This window comes from Euleptes europaea, chromosome 2, assembly GCF_029931775.1.
Source record: "Euleptes europaea isolate rEulEur1 chromosome 2, rEulEur1.hap1, whole genome shotgun sequence".
In the NCBI taxonomy this organism is placed as follows: domain Eukaryota; kingdom Metazoa; phylum Chordata; class Lepidosauria; order Squamata; family Sphaerodactylidae; genus Euleptes; species Euleptes europaea.
Window position 1 is genome coordinate 82,689,691 of NC_079313.1, and position 13,873 is coordinate 82,703,563.

The window sequence follows — 13,873 nt, forward strand, 5'->3', positions numbered from 1 at the left end:
CTTTCAACCATAAGGCAGATGCAAGTTCCGTGTGGGAACTCAATTCAGAAGAGTGAGACAGAAGCAGGGGCCCAATTCGATTTGGAATGCAGTATGGCAGGAGAGGCTCCTGCCTCCCCCAACACCAATGTCTCAACCTGAAATGCTGGTGTGTGTGTGTGTGTGGGGGGGTTATTTGCACCATCAAGGAGGCTGCATATGCACTGCTTGCTTTCATGTGCAGCCTCGCATCCCTTCCACCCCCCTCACAGGGTAAATCACAGCTCAGGCGGTTTCAGGTCAGGAAAATGGGATGGGGGGGGATGAAGGATCCCCTCCCCCTGCTGCAGTCCAGATCCGAATTGGGACCCTGCGGTGCTTCTTAATTGAGTTCCTCTGGGGAACTTGCAGCTGCCATATGGATGAAAGCCCCTGTGGCTATCACGTGGTACATGTAATGTGTACTTCATTAAGAAGTGTATGATGGAACAAGAAACTGTTTCTCAAATTCTTTTCCCTAATGCCTTTCTCTCCCAGTTCCCTTAATAGCATTTTCTGAAATTTTCCCTGCCATGGGGAATTAGTAAGAAAAGGAAGTAAACTGTGTGCCTGCTCATTACTGGAATTCGTGTCTTGCCTGTTATAAACACCGTGTACATTGCAAAAGCAATATGTGGGCTCAGTAAAAAGAGACAGCCACCTGTTGAACATGTGCTCATTTTTGCATGATGCCTTTCGAAACAACAACACACTCCTGGCTCCTCATCCATTCTCTACTGCTTTTGGGTTGAAATTCCACTTCCTGTGAAAATCGGCATCTCATTAGAGAAACATTAGCCTCCCTATAAGTGTCTTCCCTATGTTTGGGCAAAATCTAGGCAAGCGAAACAGGGGTCTAGTGGCACCTTAAAGACTAACAACGTTTATTTATGAGACTCTGGAGAGCTGCTGCCGGTCTGAGTAGACAATACTGACTTTCATAGACCAAGGGTCTGGTTCAGTATAAGGCCGTTTCGTATGTTCAACTCCACCATGAAGTTAGTTCTGACTCACTTTTGTTTGTCTTAAAGGGGCTGCTGGAGGCTTGTTTTATTTTGCTGTTACATGCTAACACAGCTACCCATCTGGAATTCTCATCATTTCTTGTTAGTGAGTCAGCCAACCACCCAACCTGATTTTATCAGGAAGTGTATGTATCCGAAGTTTGCAAACAGCATGAAACATGGCAATACAAATTAGCCTAAGTGCTAATCACCTGTTCTGCTCTAGGAGAGATCACCTACATGTCTCAATACTCCCAAGTAAGAAGAATTTGATTAAAAAGAACACAATCAAGGCAAAGTATGCTTTTGCTCTAAAATGAGTGGGCATCATTAGAGAACTGCCTTTCAGCCGCTACCTAGAAAATGATAGTAGGCATCTGTCAGTAACCAGGATGCCTCTTAAATTACATAAAAAGTAACAGCTCTCCAGAAAGGTCTTTCATTACTGTGCTTCTACTTAATAAGGTCACATCTGGATCTCTGGGAGGCGGAGCTCAGTGGTAGAGCATCTACTTGGCATGCAGAAGGCCCCAAGTTCAATCCCTGGCATCTCCAGTTAAAGGGACTAGGTGATGTGAAAGACCTCAGCCTGAGACCCTGGAGAGCCACTGCCAGTCCGAGTAGGTAATACTGACTGTGATGTTCCAAGGGTCTGATTCAGTGTAAGGCAGCTTCATGTGTTCATGATCTGTAACTTTTCTTTACAGCTTGTAAACAAAAAATGGAAATCTGATAAAATTTCATCAGCGAATCAGTGGCTGCACAAAATGTGGGTGCTCTTTGTCATGGAGAAGTGCTCACATCACAACAGAGAAGCGACCGGTCTTGAACATCCTTCTAACATGGGATCTTTTGATCTTAAAACATCTGCTAGCAAACCTCAGCATTTTGTTTTGCTTTGTTTTTCACTTACATATCTGACCTCTTTTTTAATCTACAGTGAAGAAGCTCATCACATCACAACAAATTGTAAACTGGCAGCATAGAAAGATGTTACCAGAAGAATTAAAATTAAGCACATTTCAGATTTAAAACATTACCACTGGTTACTTCTGTTCTGTTAATTTTTATTAAGAAATTCTTATCCTGCCTTTCAGTCAAAAAGCTTCTGACTAAGCTACAAAGTATGATTAAATCATCATAACAAAGGAAGTTTTTTTGAAACCCCACACAATAAACATTATAAACAGCAACTCAACTGAGTACCAATCCCAAAGCAATTCAGGAGTAGAGTGAAAAAGGAGTGGGAAATTAAACACACATACAAGAAAAGCAAATCAACATATAATTGCAAAGTGTTTTAGGAATGGAAATTCCAAATAGTTATTAAAAAAAAGAAACATACCATATTTTTCCGTGTATAAGACAATGTTTTTTTCTTTAAAAAATTAGTAAAAAAATTGGGGGTCTTCTTATTCACAGAATGCACAGTTGCTTCTGGCCGCACCCGTCAGCTGACGGGCGGGGAAGAGAGCGGGCGGGGAAGAGCCCGGTCGCCCTGGCCGGCCGACATCTAGCCTTCTGATGGTCCCCGCTCTCTTCCCCGCCCATATTTTTCCATGTATAAGATGCCCCCATGTATAAGATGACCCCTGGTTTCTTAATTTTGGGTTAAAAAAAACAGGAGTCGCCTTATACATGGGGGCGTCTTATACATGGAAAAATACTGGGCATCCATTCAATAGACAGTTTATGTCAGCACAATTCCTAAGGAGTAAATCCCACTGAATGAATGTACCATAGGCACAGGTAGGGGAGGGGAGGAAGGATTGTCAATGGATTTGCAGTCATTATCTTAGCAAAGTCACATGGAATATGTTTCATTAAAAATCAGTGGGGTGAGGATTGCTTCTGTCAACTCAGACATCTACCATGATTTCCAAGCACTACTGAAGACAATTCACGCTCAACTTGTTCCACTGGTTTCAACAATGTTTACAGCACAATCCTGTTCATGTGCTAGAAAAACATGATCTGGCTTGGAGTATTTAGCCTGGGGGGTGATAGGGAAAAGTGTTCTAATGCAGCTTCTGCTGTCAAACAGCCTTTATAATCTGTTTTAGCAGCTGGTTGTTAATGGATTTTTGTGTCATTTCAGGCACAACCGTTATGGCTCCAGGTTGCTAACGGATTTTTTTTTAACCTTTTCATACAAATCCGCTTGTGTCCCGTTTGCAAAGCGAGATTGAGCCAGTTTCCTTTTAAAGCCTTTCGCCCCCTTTCAGATTACCGTTCTAAATCGGATGTCATCCATTGTTGGCCTGAATCCAAGTAAAGCGATACAGGGATGGGTGTTTCACACAGCTCATTTCAGTCCGTCTATGAACCGTCTCAGAAGCACTCTGGCTGTTTCAAAGAGTGCCACTATTTTTCCCTGTCTTTTTTCAGGCCAGGTCCTTTTCCAGCTTTTTAAAGAACATTCTAAGATTTGTGCTATAGCAGCATCATTGACATGCCTGTAGCTGTTGAAAAAGAACACGGCATGGGGGCAAAAGGGGGGGGAATAGTGGTTCTTTTGGAAGCAGTCCAGACAGATAGAACAGCACACTGGAGCAATTTAGAAGTGCAAGGAAGAACTGAAAATGAAAGAAAGAAGTTTTCATAAAAAACAGCTAAGCCCCGGGATGTATCCTGTTGATACAAGCAGCTTTGTCAGTGGTTTTAAAAAATCCATTAGCGGCCAGGAGCCAAAGCGGTTGTGTCTGAAAAGACACAAAAAAACTGTTAGCAACCGGCTGCTCAAATGGACTATGGCCATTTATGCATGGGAGGTTTTGATTTGGATTTGCAGCTCTCTAGATGCACATTTTCCCCATCCGAATTCTCAAAACTCTGCATGGGGGCTTACTGTTGAATTTTGAGTATTTGAATGGGAAAAATGTGCATCTAGAGAGCGGCAAACCCAAGGCAAAACCTCCCATGCATAGTCTGCCTATCAGGGCAGTTTGAAAGGGGCCTTTCTTCTGTTTTCAAGTCTTCTTGGCGCTTCTGAATCGCTGTAGTGTGTTGTTTGAAATGTCTGTGGCACCGCTTCCCTTCCCCCCGCCACTGCCTTTTCCATGGTGCAGTCTTTTCCAACATTTTTTTTAAGTTCTAACTTTTGTGCTATAGCGCCAGACCAAGATAGCAATTCAATGCTATAGTCACAGCATTCAGATGCTTCCACACACACACACAAAAATACGGAGAAGTGCTGCAAAAGCGAGGAGAAAGAAACAGTGTGGTTTGAAATGGACAGAGCGCTTCAAAGGTGGCTCATTAATGGATTTAAATGCGCTGTATGAAACCTCCATCCCAATGTCGCTTTACTAGGAATCGGGCCAACAACAGATACACCCGGTTTAGAATGGGAAAGCGAAAGGGGCCCTGGGATCAACATCCCAAGCCAAGGCAGTAGGGGCCATTTATGCCTGGGAGGTTCTGCCTTGGGTTTGCCGCTCTCTAGATGCACATTTTCCCCCATCTGAATTCTCAAAACTCAACAATAAGCCCCCGTGCAGAGTTTGGAGAATTCAGATGGGGAAAAGGTGCATCTGGAGCGCAGCAAATCCAAGGCAAAACCTTCCGTGCATAAGTGGCCAGCGTCTAGAGCACTGGTTCCCAACCGGGGGTCCGCGAGAACTAAATTAAGGTCCGCGAAACAGTTATAAACCCATAACAAATTAATATTTTCAATTAAAAGTTCTCTATTATAAAAATATATATTCAAATATTATTCTAAGTTTAACGTTTAACTAACAGTTATGATTAAGGTTTATGTTCAAATTCTCGAGATTTTTAATTTTGAACCTTGGGGTCCCTGCTCCGAACAAAAAAGTCCTAGTGGTCCCTGGTCAAAACAAGGTTGGGAACCACTGAGAGACCCATAGATCGCATCGTACTAACAAAGCTTGCCAGCTTCCAACCAAATCCCCACTGCTCCCTCGGGCTTTCACCGCACCCCCTCTCTCATCCAAAGCAGACGGGCAGCTCTGCGTGTTAAAAGAGCGGCAAGATTATTCGCCCCACGGGAAGGAGCCACGATGAAGATTTGTGTCCCGGGCTTCTATTCCCGGTCGAGGTCAAAAGGTGTGCCCACTCCCAGCCTTTCTTCCCTGTCGAGCCACCGTTTCACATCTTGGATTGTTTCTAAGGAACGAAGAGAGCGAGCAGGGGACACCCCGGACAAACACCAGTCAAAGGCTACTAACTGCTTAGAACCAGTGCGGCTGGGAGAGAAGAAGAAGAGCCGCTTTGCATCACGGCCGACAAGGAGCCGGGCGGAAGCCCAACGGTGTCGGCAGAACCGACGCTTACCTGGCAGGAGGCAAGAGATGCAGGTGAGCCGACCCCGCTCCCGACCCTCATCCTTTCTCTCCCCTCCTTAGTCGCGCGAAAATCCTCCACTACAACCAGCAGGCAAAGCCGAACTGTGTGCCGCGCGGTGCACGCTGGGGCTTGTAGTCTTCCGCCCAGGCAATCGCCCGAGCCGAAGCACATGTCTAATCCCGCAAGGACTACAAGGTCCCTACGGTGGCGCCGGCGGCTCAAACGAATAAAGAGCCGACGCGCAGAAAGAGGGCGGAGAACTAAAAGGGAACGGCAAGTCCCGAAATGCTTGGCGACCAGCGGTGTTTCCTTAAAGAGCGGCTCGTGGGCCGGCCTTTAAATTTGGCGAGCAAAGTAGTTAAAATGTGTGAACTTCGGCAAAGGGGGCACCCCTCGACGCCACAAGGGTTTTCGTTATTTTGCACAGAAGTAGTTTTCTACTGACCTGGGTGGCCCAGGCTAGCCGGATCTCGTCAGATCTCAGAAGCTAAGCAGGGTCAGCCCTGGTTAGTATTTGGATGGGAGACCACCAAGGAAGACCAGGGTTGCTGTGCAGAGGAAGGCACTGGCAAACCACCTCTGTTAGTCTCTTGCCATGAAAACCCCAAAAAAGGGGTCGCTTTAAGTCGGCTGCGACTTGACAGCACTTTACATACATACATAGTTTTCTACTGCCAGAGCCTCCACATTGGGGGTGGAGGAAGAGAGTACACTTTACTGGTGCCTGGAGGTCCAGGTGCCTGGAGGCGCTCCAGACTTCCATCCCCATTGCCAAGAGGAAGAAAACGAGAGAACTATAGATCATGCAGTAGTAGAAAAGGGCCAGAGTCCAGTAGCACCTTAAAGACTAACAAAAATATTTTCTGAATATTTACCAGAAAATATGTTTGTTAGTCTTTAAGGTGCTACTGGACTCTGGCCCTTTTCTACTACGGCAGACAGACTAGCACGGCGACCCACTGTGAACTATAGATCATGCGTAATGGTATTTTTAGAAACTTGAGCTCCTTGTATCTATTGTCCCGATCGCTTGTAAGATTTGCTGGAGCCAGAAGTGTTAGAGCAGTGGTTCCCTATGTGGGCAGTACCACCCCCTGGGGGGCGGTGGGATTACCTGGGGGGGCACTAAGAGGCAAGGGGGCAGCAGGGGGGTGCTAGAGGTGGGCCTCTTCAATTGTGTTGCTGGATAGGGTAGGGGGTGCTGGGGTTGAGTTTGTGGCCTGAAAAGTTTGGGAACCACTGTGTTAGAGCATCAATCTCAAGCAACATTCTGGACTGCTGGACCTCTTGGCCCAGCTTATGACCCTTTTCTAGAATAGGGTGGTTGTGCGGTTAAACCAGGTCTATGTGAGTGAGACTGAGAGACAGAGATTCCGTTCCCCTGTATTTGACGTGGTTTATCGTATCAGGTAGGGAGCCTCGTGGCGCAGAGTGGTAAACTACAGTCAAAGCTCTGCTCATGACCTGAGTTCAAGCATAACCGAAGTCAGTTTTAGGTAGCCAGCTCAAGGTTGACTCAGCCTTCCGCGGTTGGTGAAATGAGTACCCAACTTCCTTCTTTCTAAGGTTGGTGAAATAAGTACCCAACTTCCTTCCTTCCGAGGTTGGTGAAATGAGTACCCTACTTGCTGGGGGTAAAGTGTAGACGGCTGGGGAAGGCAATGGCAAACCACCCCGTAAACAAAGTCTGCCTAGTAAACACCATGATGTGACGACACCCTATGGGTCAGTAATGACCCGGTGTTTGCCCAGGGGACTACCTTTACCTTATTGTATCAGGAACTACAAGTCCAAGAGTGTCTTGTGCATAGGAGCCCTGTTACAGCAAATGCATGTACAACCTGCATGTGAATGCGAACACCTGATTGTAAGAAAGAGTGGTGTGTGGTCATGTTACAAATGGAAATGGGGACTGTAGGGTTTAAATCATATGTTCAGCTGTACATGTGTTCAATGTATCAGAATGAACACATTTACATTAAAAATCAAGTGTATACTGTATACAGATTGTACATGTGTTCACTGTAGCTTGAGAGCCAGGCTAGCCAGGAGGGAGAGGCACCCAGTGGGGAGGGCAGAGACACTGGAGCAAGTACTTCAGCTCATTTTTATGCCTTTGGATGGCTAGTTTGTGGTTCAAAGCTCTTTCAAGTACTGAGGACAGAAACATGGGCATTGTGGCACAATAGCCAGTGAAGAAGAGGGATAAAATGGAAATGATTTCATGAAGCATCTGAGCCTGAGAAATCATGTCCTACAATCTCTGATGAATCAGATTTTGTATACAAAAGAACCTTTGGATGCAACTTTGGACAGCGTCACCTGTGCATTAGGGCACAGATTCAGAGCAACCAATAGCATTTGTTTTACATTCCGTTCAGTCCTAAAATATGTGACTCTACTTCACAGGTCTCCTCATGATCTTTCTGAGAATTTTCCTTGTGAAGTGCTGCACCTGAAAAAAATCTTCAAGTCTGCTTTTGGAAAGAATATGAACTACTCCCATTTATATTATTAAATGAGATTAACAAGAAACAACTGCAACTAGTTTTCAGTTAAGTGTGGATAGCCGTGGGGATTTTTTGCACACTCCCAGAGACTGCCGGCAGAAGCTGAAAGACGTTTCAGCAAACTAGAACATCAAAAAATGCATGCATTCTAAAATGGGACAAGAATAGCATTCTAAAATGGGACAAGAATAGCATTCTAAAATGGGACAAGAACAGTTAAGAATAGTTAACTTCTGCCTGTGGCTCCAGCCCTCTGGAATGGCCTTCCCAAGGAGCTCAGAAGGGTACCCACGTTGACCCATTTCAGGAAGTTGTGCAAGGCTGTTCTACTTAAAAAGGTTGTTGAGAAGAGGGTAATCCTTTCACATGAGCTCTAAGTAGTCTTCACTGATTGCTAGGGAGGGACTGTGGCTCAGTGGCAGAGCCTCTGCTTGGCATGCAGAAGGTCCCAGGTTCAATCCCTGGCATCTCCAGTTAAAGGGACTAGGCAAGTAGGTGATGTGAAAGACCTCTGCCTGAGACCCTGGAGAGCCCGTCTGAGTAAACAATACTAACTTTGATGACCCAAGGGTCTGATCCCGTATAAGGCAGCTTCATGTGTTCAGGTGTTATGGTATTTTAATTGTTACAGTGCTGGTGCATGTTGGTTTTTGTAAGCCACCTTGAATTGCTGTTGATAGAGGGAAAGGTAGGGTATAAGTATTTTAATAATACATAAAAAATCTTTTGTGAGCTTTAACATTTAGGTGTAATGTATTCCGTGTTCTTTTTGGGTGTCTGTTCCAAATAAGTTGAGTTGGAATCAGCCTGAGAGAACTCATAGACCTCATGTGCCCAGTCTGTGCATCCCCATGCTGAGTTCATCAGTACCAGTTGATTCCAAACAGCTGTGTTCACACTTACACCCATCAGAGTGGCTGACACGTCTCTAAGTTCATGAGTGCATTTTAACAAGCTGTAATAACCCCCTTTTATAGAGCAAGTAGTAAGTAGACTAGATTTTCCAATGACTCCAGATAGACAAGACTTTGTGCTAATGTGCTACTTTGTGTTAATGGGTATGATGCATTTTTTTTTTAAAATGTATGCATTGGCTTCTTTCTGCTTCTGTTAATCATGGAGAGGTACAAGAAATAGGCTAGGATAAAGACAGCTCAGAGGACAGTGGAATCTTCCGCCATGGGGTGAGCCTAGCTTCCTCATGCCTTTGCAATTTTACTAACAGTTGTACATACCAACAAATTAAACACTAGTTACAGTTGTAAATACTGCCTCCTTCATCCTCATGTTTGACATTTGCCCTTCTTTGTATTAAGACCTCTGCATGTTTATCTATTAATTTGTTTCCTTTTATTAATAAAACAAAACCTCCCAGATATTTTTATTAACAGTGCAAACTGCTTTTGAGGTTTTTTTGGAGGGGGGATTGACAAGGTACCTGATGATAAGCACTATGGTCGGTTCACTTTCACTCCTGGTCTGTCTTGGTTGTTCCTTGGAGTTACGCATGAGTTTTCTGTCCATTTGAGATGACCTCGTGGCCAGCCCTTGCAATTCCCGGGATTTCCCATTCCTCTATTAATCCAATTCTACCATCTCCCCTGAGCTGCATAAGGCAAAACATGGGACGGAAGCTTGGGGGAGTGACTTTTTTTTCAAAGAAAGCACTACAGTCAATTACAAAGCAGCGTGTCAAGGGGCAGGGATTCAAATGCTTCCTGCTTCCTCAGAGTTCTTTCTGAGCAGAAGAAAGAATTTAAAAAACAAGGCTTGGGCTTCCTCCCCTCCCCTGTTTCTTTTAGAAAGCTCCGGTTTTTAAAATGCCTTTTTTCAGGGCACTTGGGTTTCCACGGGGGGGGGGGAGACGGGGACTTTTTTCTCACAGTAAGTACTAAAGCCAATTACAAAGCAGCGTTTCAAGGGGTGGGGACTCAAATGCTTCCTGATTTGAGCTTGGAGACTGCTGGTGCATAAACCCGCAATAGGAAAGTGTAGTTTCAGTGAGCAACGAACTTCAGATAAACTCCCATGCATAAATGACCAGTCTTCTGCTACCAAGTTGAAGAACCAATTTGCCAGACCCGGGAAACAAAAAGATTATTTGAACTAAACAGAGGGAGGTTGCTTCCAGAATCAGGTTCATCACTTTAATAGTATTTTCATCCCTTTTCTTTTTACCCCTGGGAGTACAAAAGCCCAACTTGGCCAGTCATTTCACATTTATCTTCACAGCCACAAGAAAAAGAGAACTGCAGAAATTCATAAGGATTCCGAACACAATACAAAAGTCTGCACTTGTACAGGGAGCTTGTGGGCACAGAGAATACACAGACCTATTAATAACCTCCTGCTGGTACAACATGCCCATAGGGATATAAAGAGTCCAATCATTGCTTCTTATCGTGAATGTACTGCTCAAGAATAAATAAGGAGAAAAGAATGGATGCCAAAAGTGTTTGAGCCAACCCATGAACAAATGTGTTTAATGGTTTTCAGCAGACCATAGCTTTTTTTAGGAGCTCCACTGTCTCATCTATTTGAAGATGGACATACAGTAAACACAACATTATATGATACAACCCATCACAGCTGGATTAAAAAAATACACAAAATATATAATACATACAAAAATGGTTTTACAATGTGGACTGACAGAGCTCTAAAAAGGTGACCATAACCCTGGTAAGCTTTACAAAGTCTTTAAAAAAATAAAACAGTACTTCATGTGAAATTCATAAATACATGGGATGTGAGGGGTGGGGGGAAACTTGGTTAGTGACTTTTGGAGTACCTGTATTATGTCCGGCTAAGAGAGATCCATGCAGCTGGCATCTCCTTAGCCTTGCTGCCATTCTTTGCTGGGGAAGTACAATAAAATGGGCAGTGGTTTGCGTGTACATTTGTGCCTGCAAGCTAGGGGCCAATGGGTGAAGGGATGCTGCAGCAGGGAGGCTGGGGGGCGGGGAGGGTAGGATTTAAATGCATGCTGCTCAGAAACTAAAAACTGTATGACATCGAAGGAGTGAAAAAGAATGAGAAATGTAACACAGTCCAGTTTATTGGGGGAGATATGCCAAAGACTCTAAGCCAATCTCCAAAGATGATTGTGGATAAAATGCAAGGAAATTGTTATATATAAAAAGAAATGTGGGGTTAGGCAAGACTAAAGTCCCGCATTACTCTCCCCCATTTGTACACTTAAGTCTGCCCAGTGATGGGGGTATGCATGCATGCATGTGGCTCCTCTCTTAAAAGGCATGTTTAATAGGAAAGAGGTTTTTTTTTTTTAGTGTATATGGGCTCAGGAGAACAGGGAAAGCTTTAACCTTAATTCCCAGAGTTGTTAAATCTAGGAGTGAAAATAAACATGCTACATATAAACTAACCACAGCCCGCTCCTCCTTGCATATGCAGAGATCTTGGCTGTAATGGAAAAGGAATTCAACATCCCACCTCCTTTCTAACTATGCCTCTTCCCATTTTCATTACTATGGGTGTTAGAAGAAGAAAAGTTGGTTTTTATATGCCGACTTTCTCTACCACTTAAGGAAGAATAAACCGGCTTACAATCACCTTCTCTTCCCCTCCCCACAACAGACACCCTGTGAGGTAGGTGGGGCTGAGAGAGCTCTAAGAGAGCTGTGACTAGCCCAAGCTTACCCAGCTGGCTTCATGTGTAGGAGTGGGGAAACCAACCCGGTTCACCAGATTAGCATCCATGGCTCATGTGGAGGAGTGGGGAATCAAACCCAGTTCTCCAGATCAGAGTCCACCGATCCAAACCACCATTTTAACCACTACACCACACTGGCTCTTAGTTGATTCCAAGGATGCTGTATCTCTGCACAAGGGATCTCCAAGCGTACCTGAATTTTGAACCAGCACTACAATGTTTTGGCACACCAGAGACCAGCTGCACAGAACAATCACACACAATCATGCCTGCAACCATCCACGTTGCCCAGAAAGACTGTGTGGCAGAATCAACATATTGGAGGCAGGGAGCAGAAGAGATGCTCGTCTGAACTCTGCTTACAAGGTTCTTCCTGGGACTTCCAGCACCTGTTGCTCATCCCCTGGCAGCGCAGCACACATTGCAGACAAGGCACTGTTCCTAAGCGGTGAATATCTTGTTGTTCTACCAAAGTGGCCCCACGTACCGTTACCATCAGGGTTACCATTTCAGGGAGTCTGATATAATACACAGAGGAGTGTTCATTTCAACGTCCTGGTGGAGTTCTCCAGAAGTCATCCTTGGGTGGCATCAATTAAAAAAACACTTCAGAGGAAAAATCTTACATTAATTAAAAATGTCCTTCAAAAAAGTTGGGAGACTACTCTGTCAGTCATTCACATGGTGTCGCTTTGTAGCACAACAGGCTACATATTGCATTCAAGCGACAGTCCAAAGACTTGTAGGAACTTTCTTAGTCTGCTACTCAAAGTCTGCATCAACCAATGCCTTTGTTCCTGGTCCTTCAGGCAAAGATGACCGTCCAAGTAGCTGAAACACATGTGCTAACGCAGCAGTGCAGTGGCGATGCAGGCCAAGACTGAATGCAAGGCCCAAGTCAGCTAGGAAATGTAGGGCATCGAGACTTTTATTTTTAAAAGCTCAGTCTCCATGACCTCACCTCCTACCTTCTAAGGCAGATGACGGCAAGTAAAAACAAGGAAAAGGAAATCTTCAGAGCGATAAAAACATGTGAAGGGTGGATCTCTGGCTTTTATATCCCAACCTCATATTCTAATGACATGTACCAAATGTTTTGCTTCTTCGGTGTCGCTGTTCTTATGTTAACAGACTTTTCATTCCAGCACAATCCTGAATTCCCAGCTCCCTCTCACTTCCTCTCTTTTTTTTAGGAGGAGGTGGCATTCCACACATACTGATGTCACTATGAAAATCATTCTGGTGGTGAAGCCTCTTTTTGTAGCACCTTATAATAGATTATATATAACACCAGACGGACATCCAGGTATTTGGATTTGCAGAAGCAGGCAGACTTAGGCCTGGGCATTCTATTTCCCTCTTCTTCTTTTTGGGCATCAAGTCACATCTGACTTATGGCCACCCCATAGGGTTTTCAAGGCAACAGACGTTCAATGGTGGCTTGCCATTGCCTGCCTACACAATCTTCCTTATACTCTCCCTCCTTGAAGCAATGGCTTTCGTACCCTTTTGTCAAAGACTCGTTTTGGGGCACCTCCAAAGGTTAGCACAGAATGCTGAGTGGAGGCTAGTCTGATCAAGTTTATTAGGATTATACCAGGCTTTTTTTAAAAAAAGAGGGAGTAAGGAAGGGGAAAAAACCAAGTCAACCAATGTTAAAAATGGGCAATGTGGCCGAGGAAAAGTTGAAGGACAAGATAAGAAAAGTTCAATGGTAGAAAAACATACAAACCATACATTCTGTTAGTTCCTCTATTATTTAAAACTACAAGCTAAGCAACTTAAGACAGACAAAGTATAGCTAAAACCTATGGGTCAGAGCCCTGGAGGTGCCCTGTGCAGTGAGGGCACTGAGGTCTTGGCACTATTCATGTAACAGGATTCCTAAAAGCACCAATTTAAATTGTGGGCCCATCGGATTATACTCCAGGCTGGAGGAACAGGGGCTCACGTTCATACTGAAACCTTCCATAGAAACTTTCCCCCAGTATGGCAAACAGTACAGCATTCCAATGACAAGGGGTATACCCAAATTGTAAGTCATTCCATCTTGTCAGCATGTCACTGGATTTGGGCTTCTAGATGACTCAATTTTCACTTTGGTTCTAGCCACCCCCTCATGGGAAATACAGAATACAGGGGAAAGACAGCTCACAACCTGTCCTCTTGTCTTGGTTAACTACTGCAGGTGAACAGAGAAGCAGAAGGGGAAATGAATCTCTCACCCCAAACAATGCCCAGAGAGCAAAAACTTTGGTCTAAGCTTTCCCCTACTTTTTTAACATGGCAGACATAAAATGCTTCAAGAGCTGGTTAAAAACCCATGGATTTCCCCTTCAAGCTTCACCAGCCCAAATATT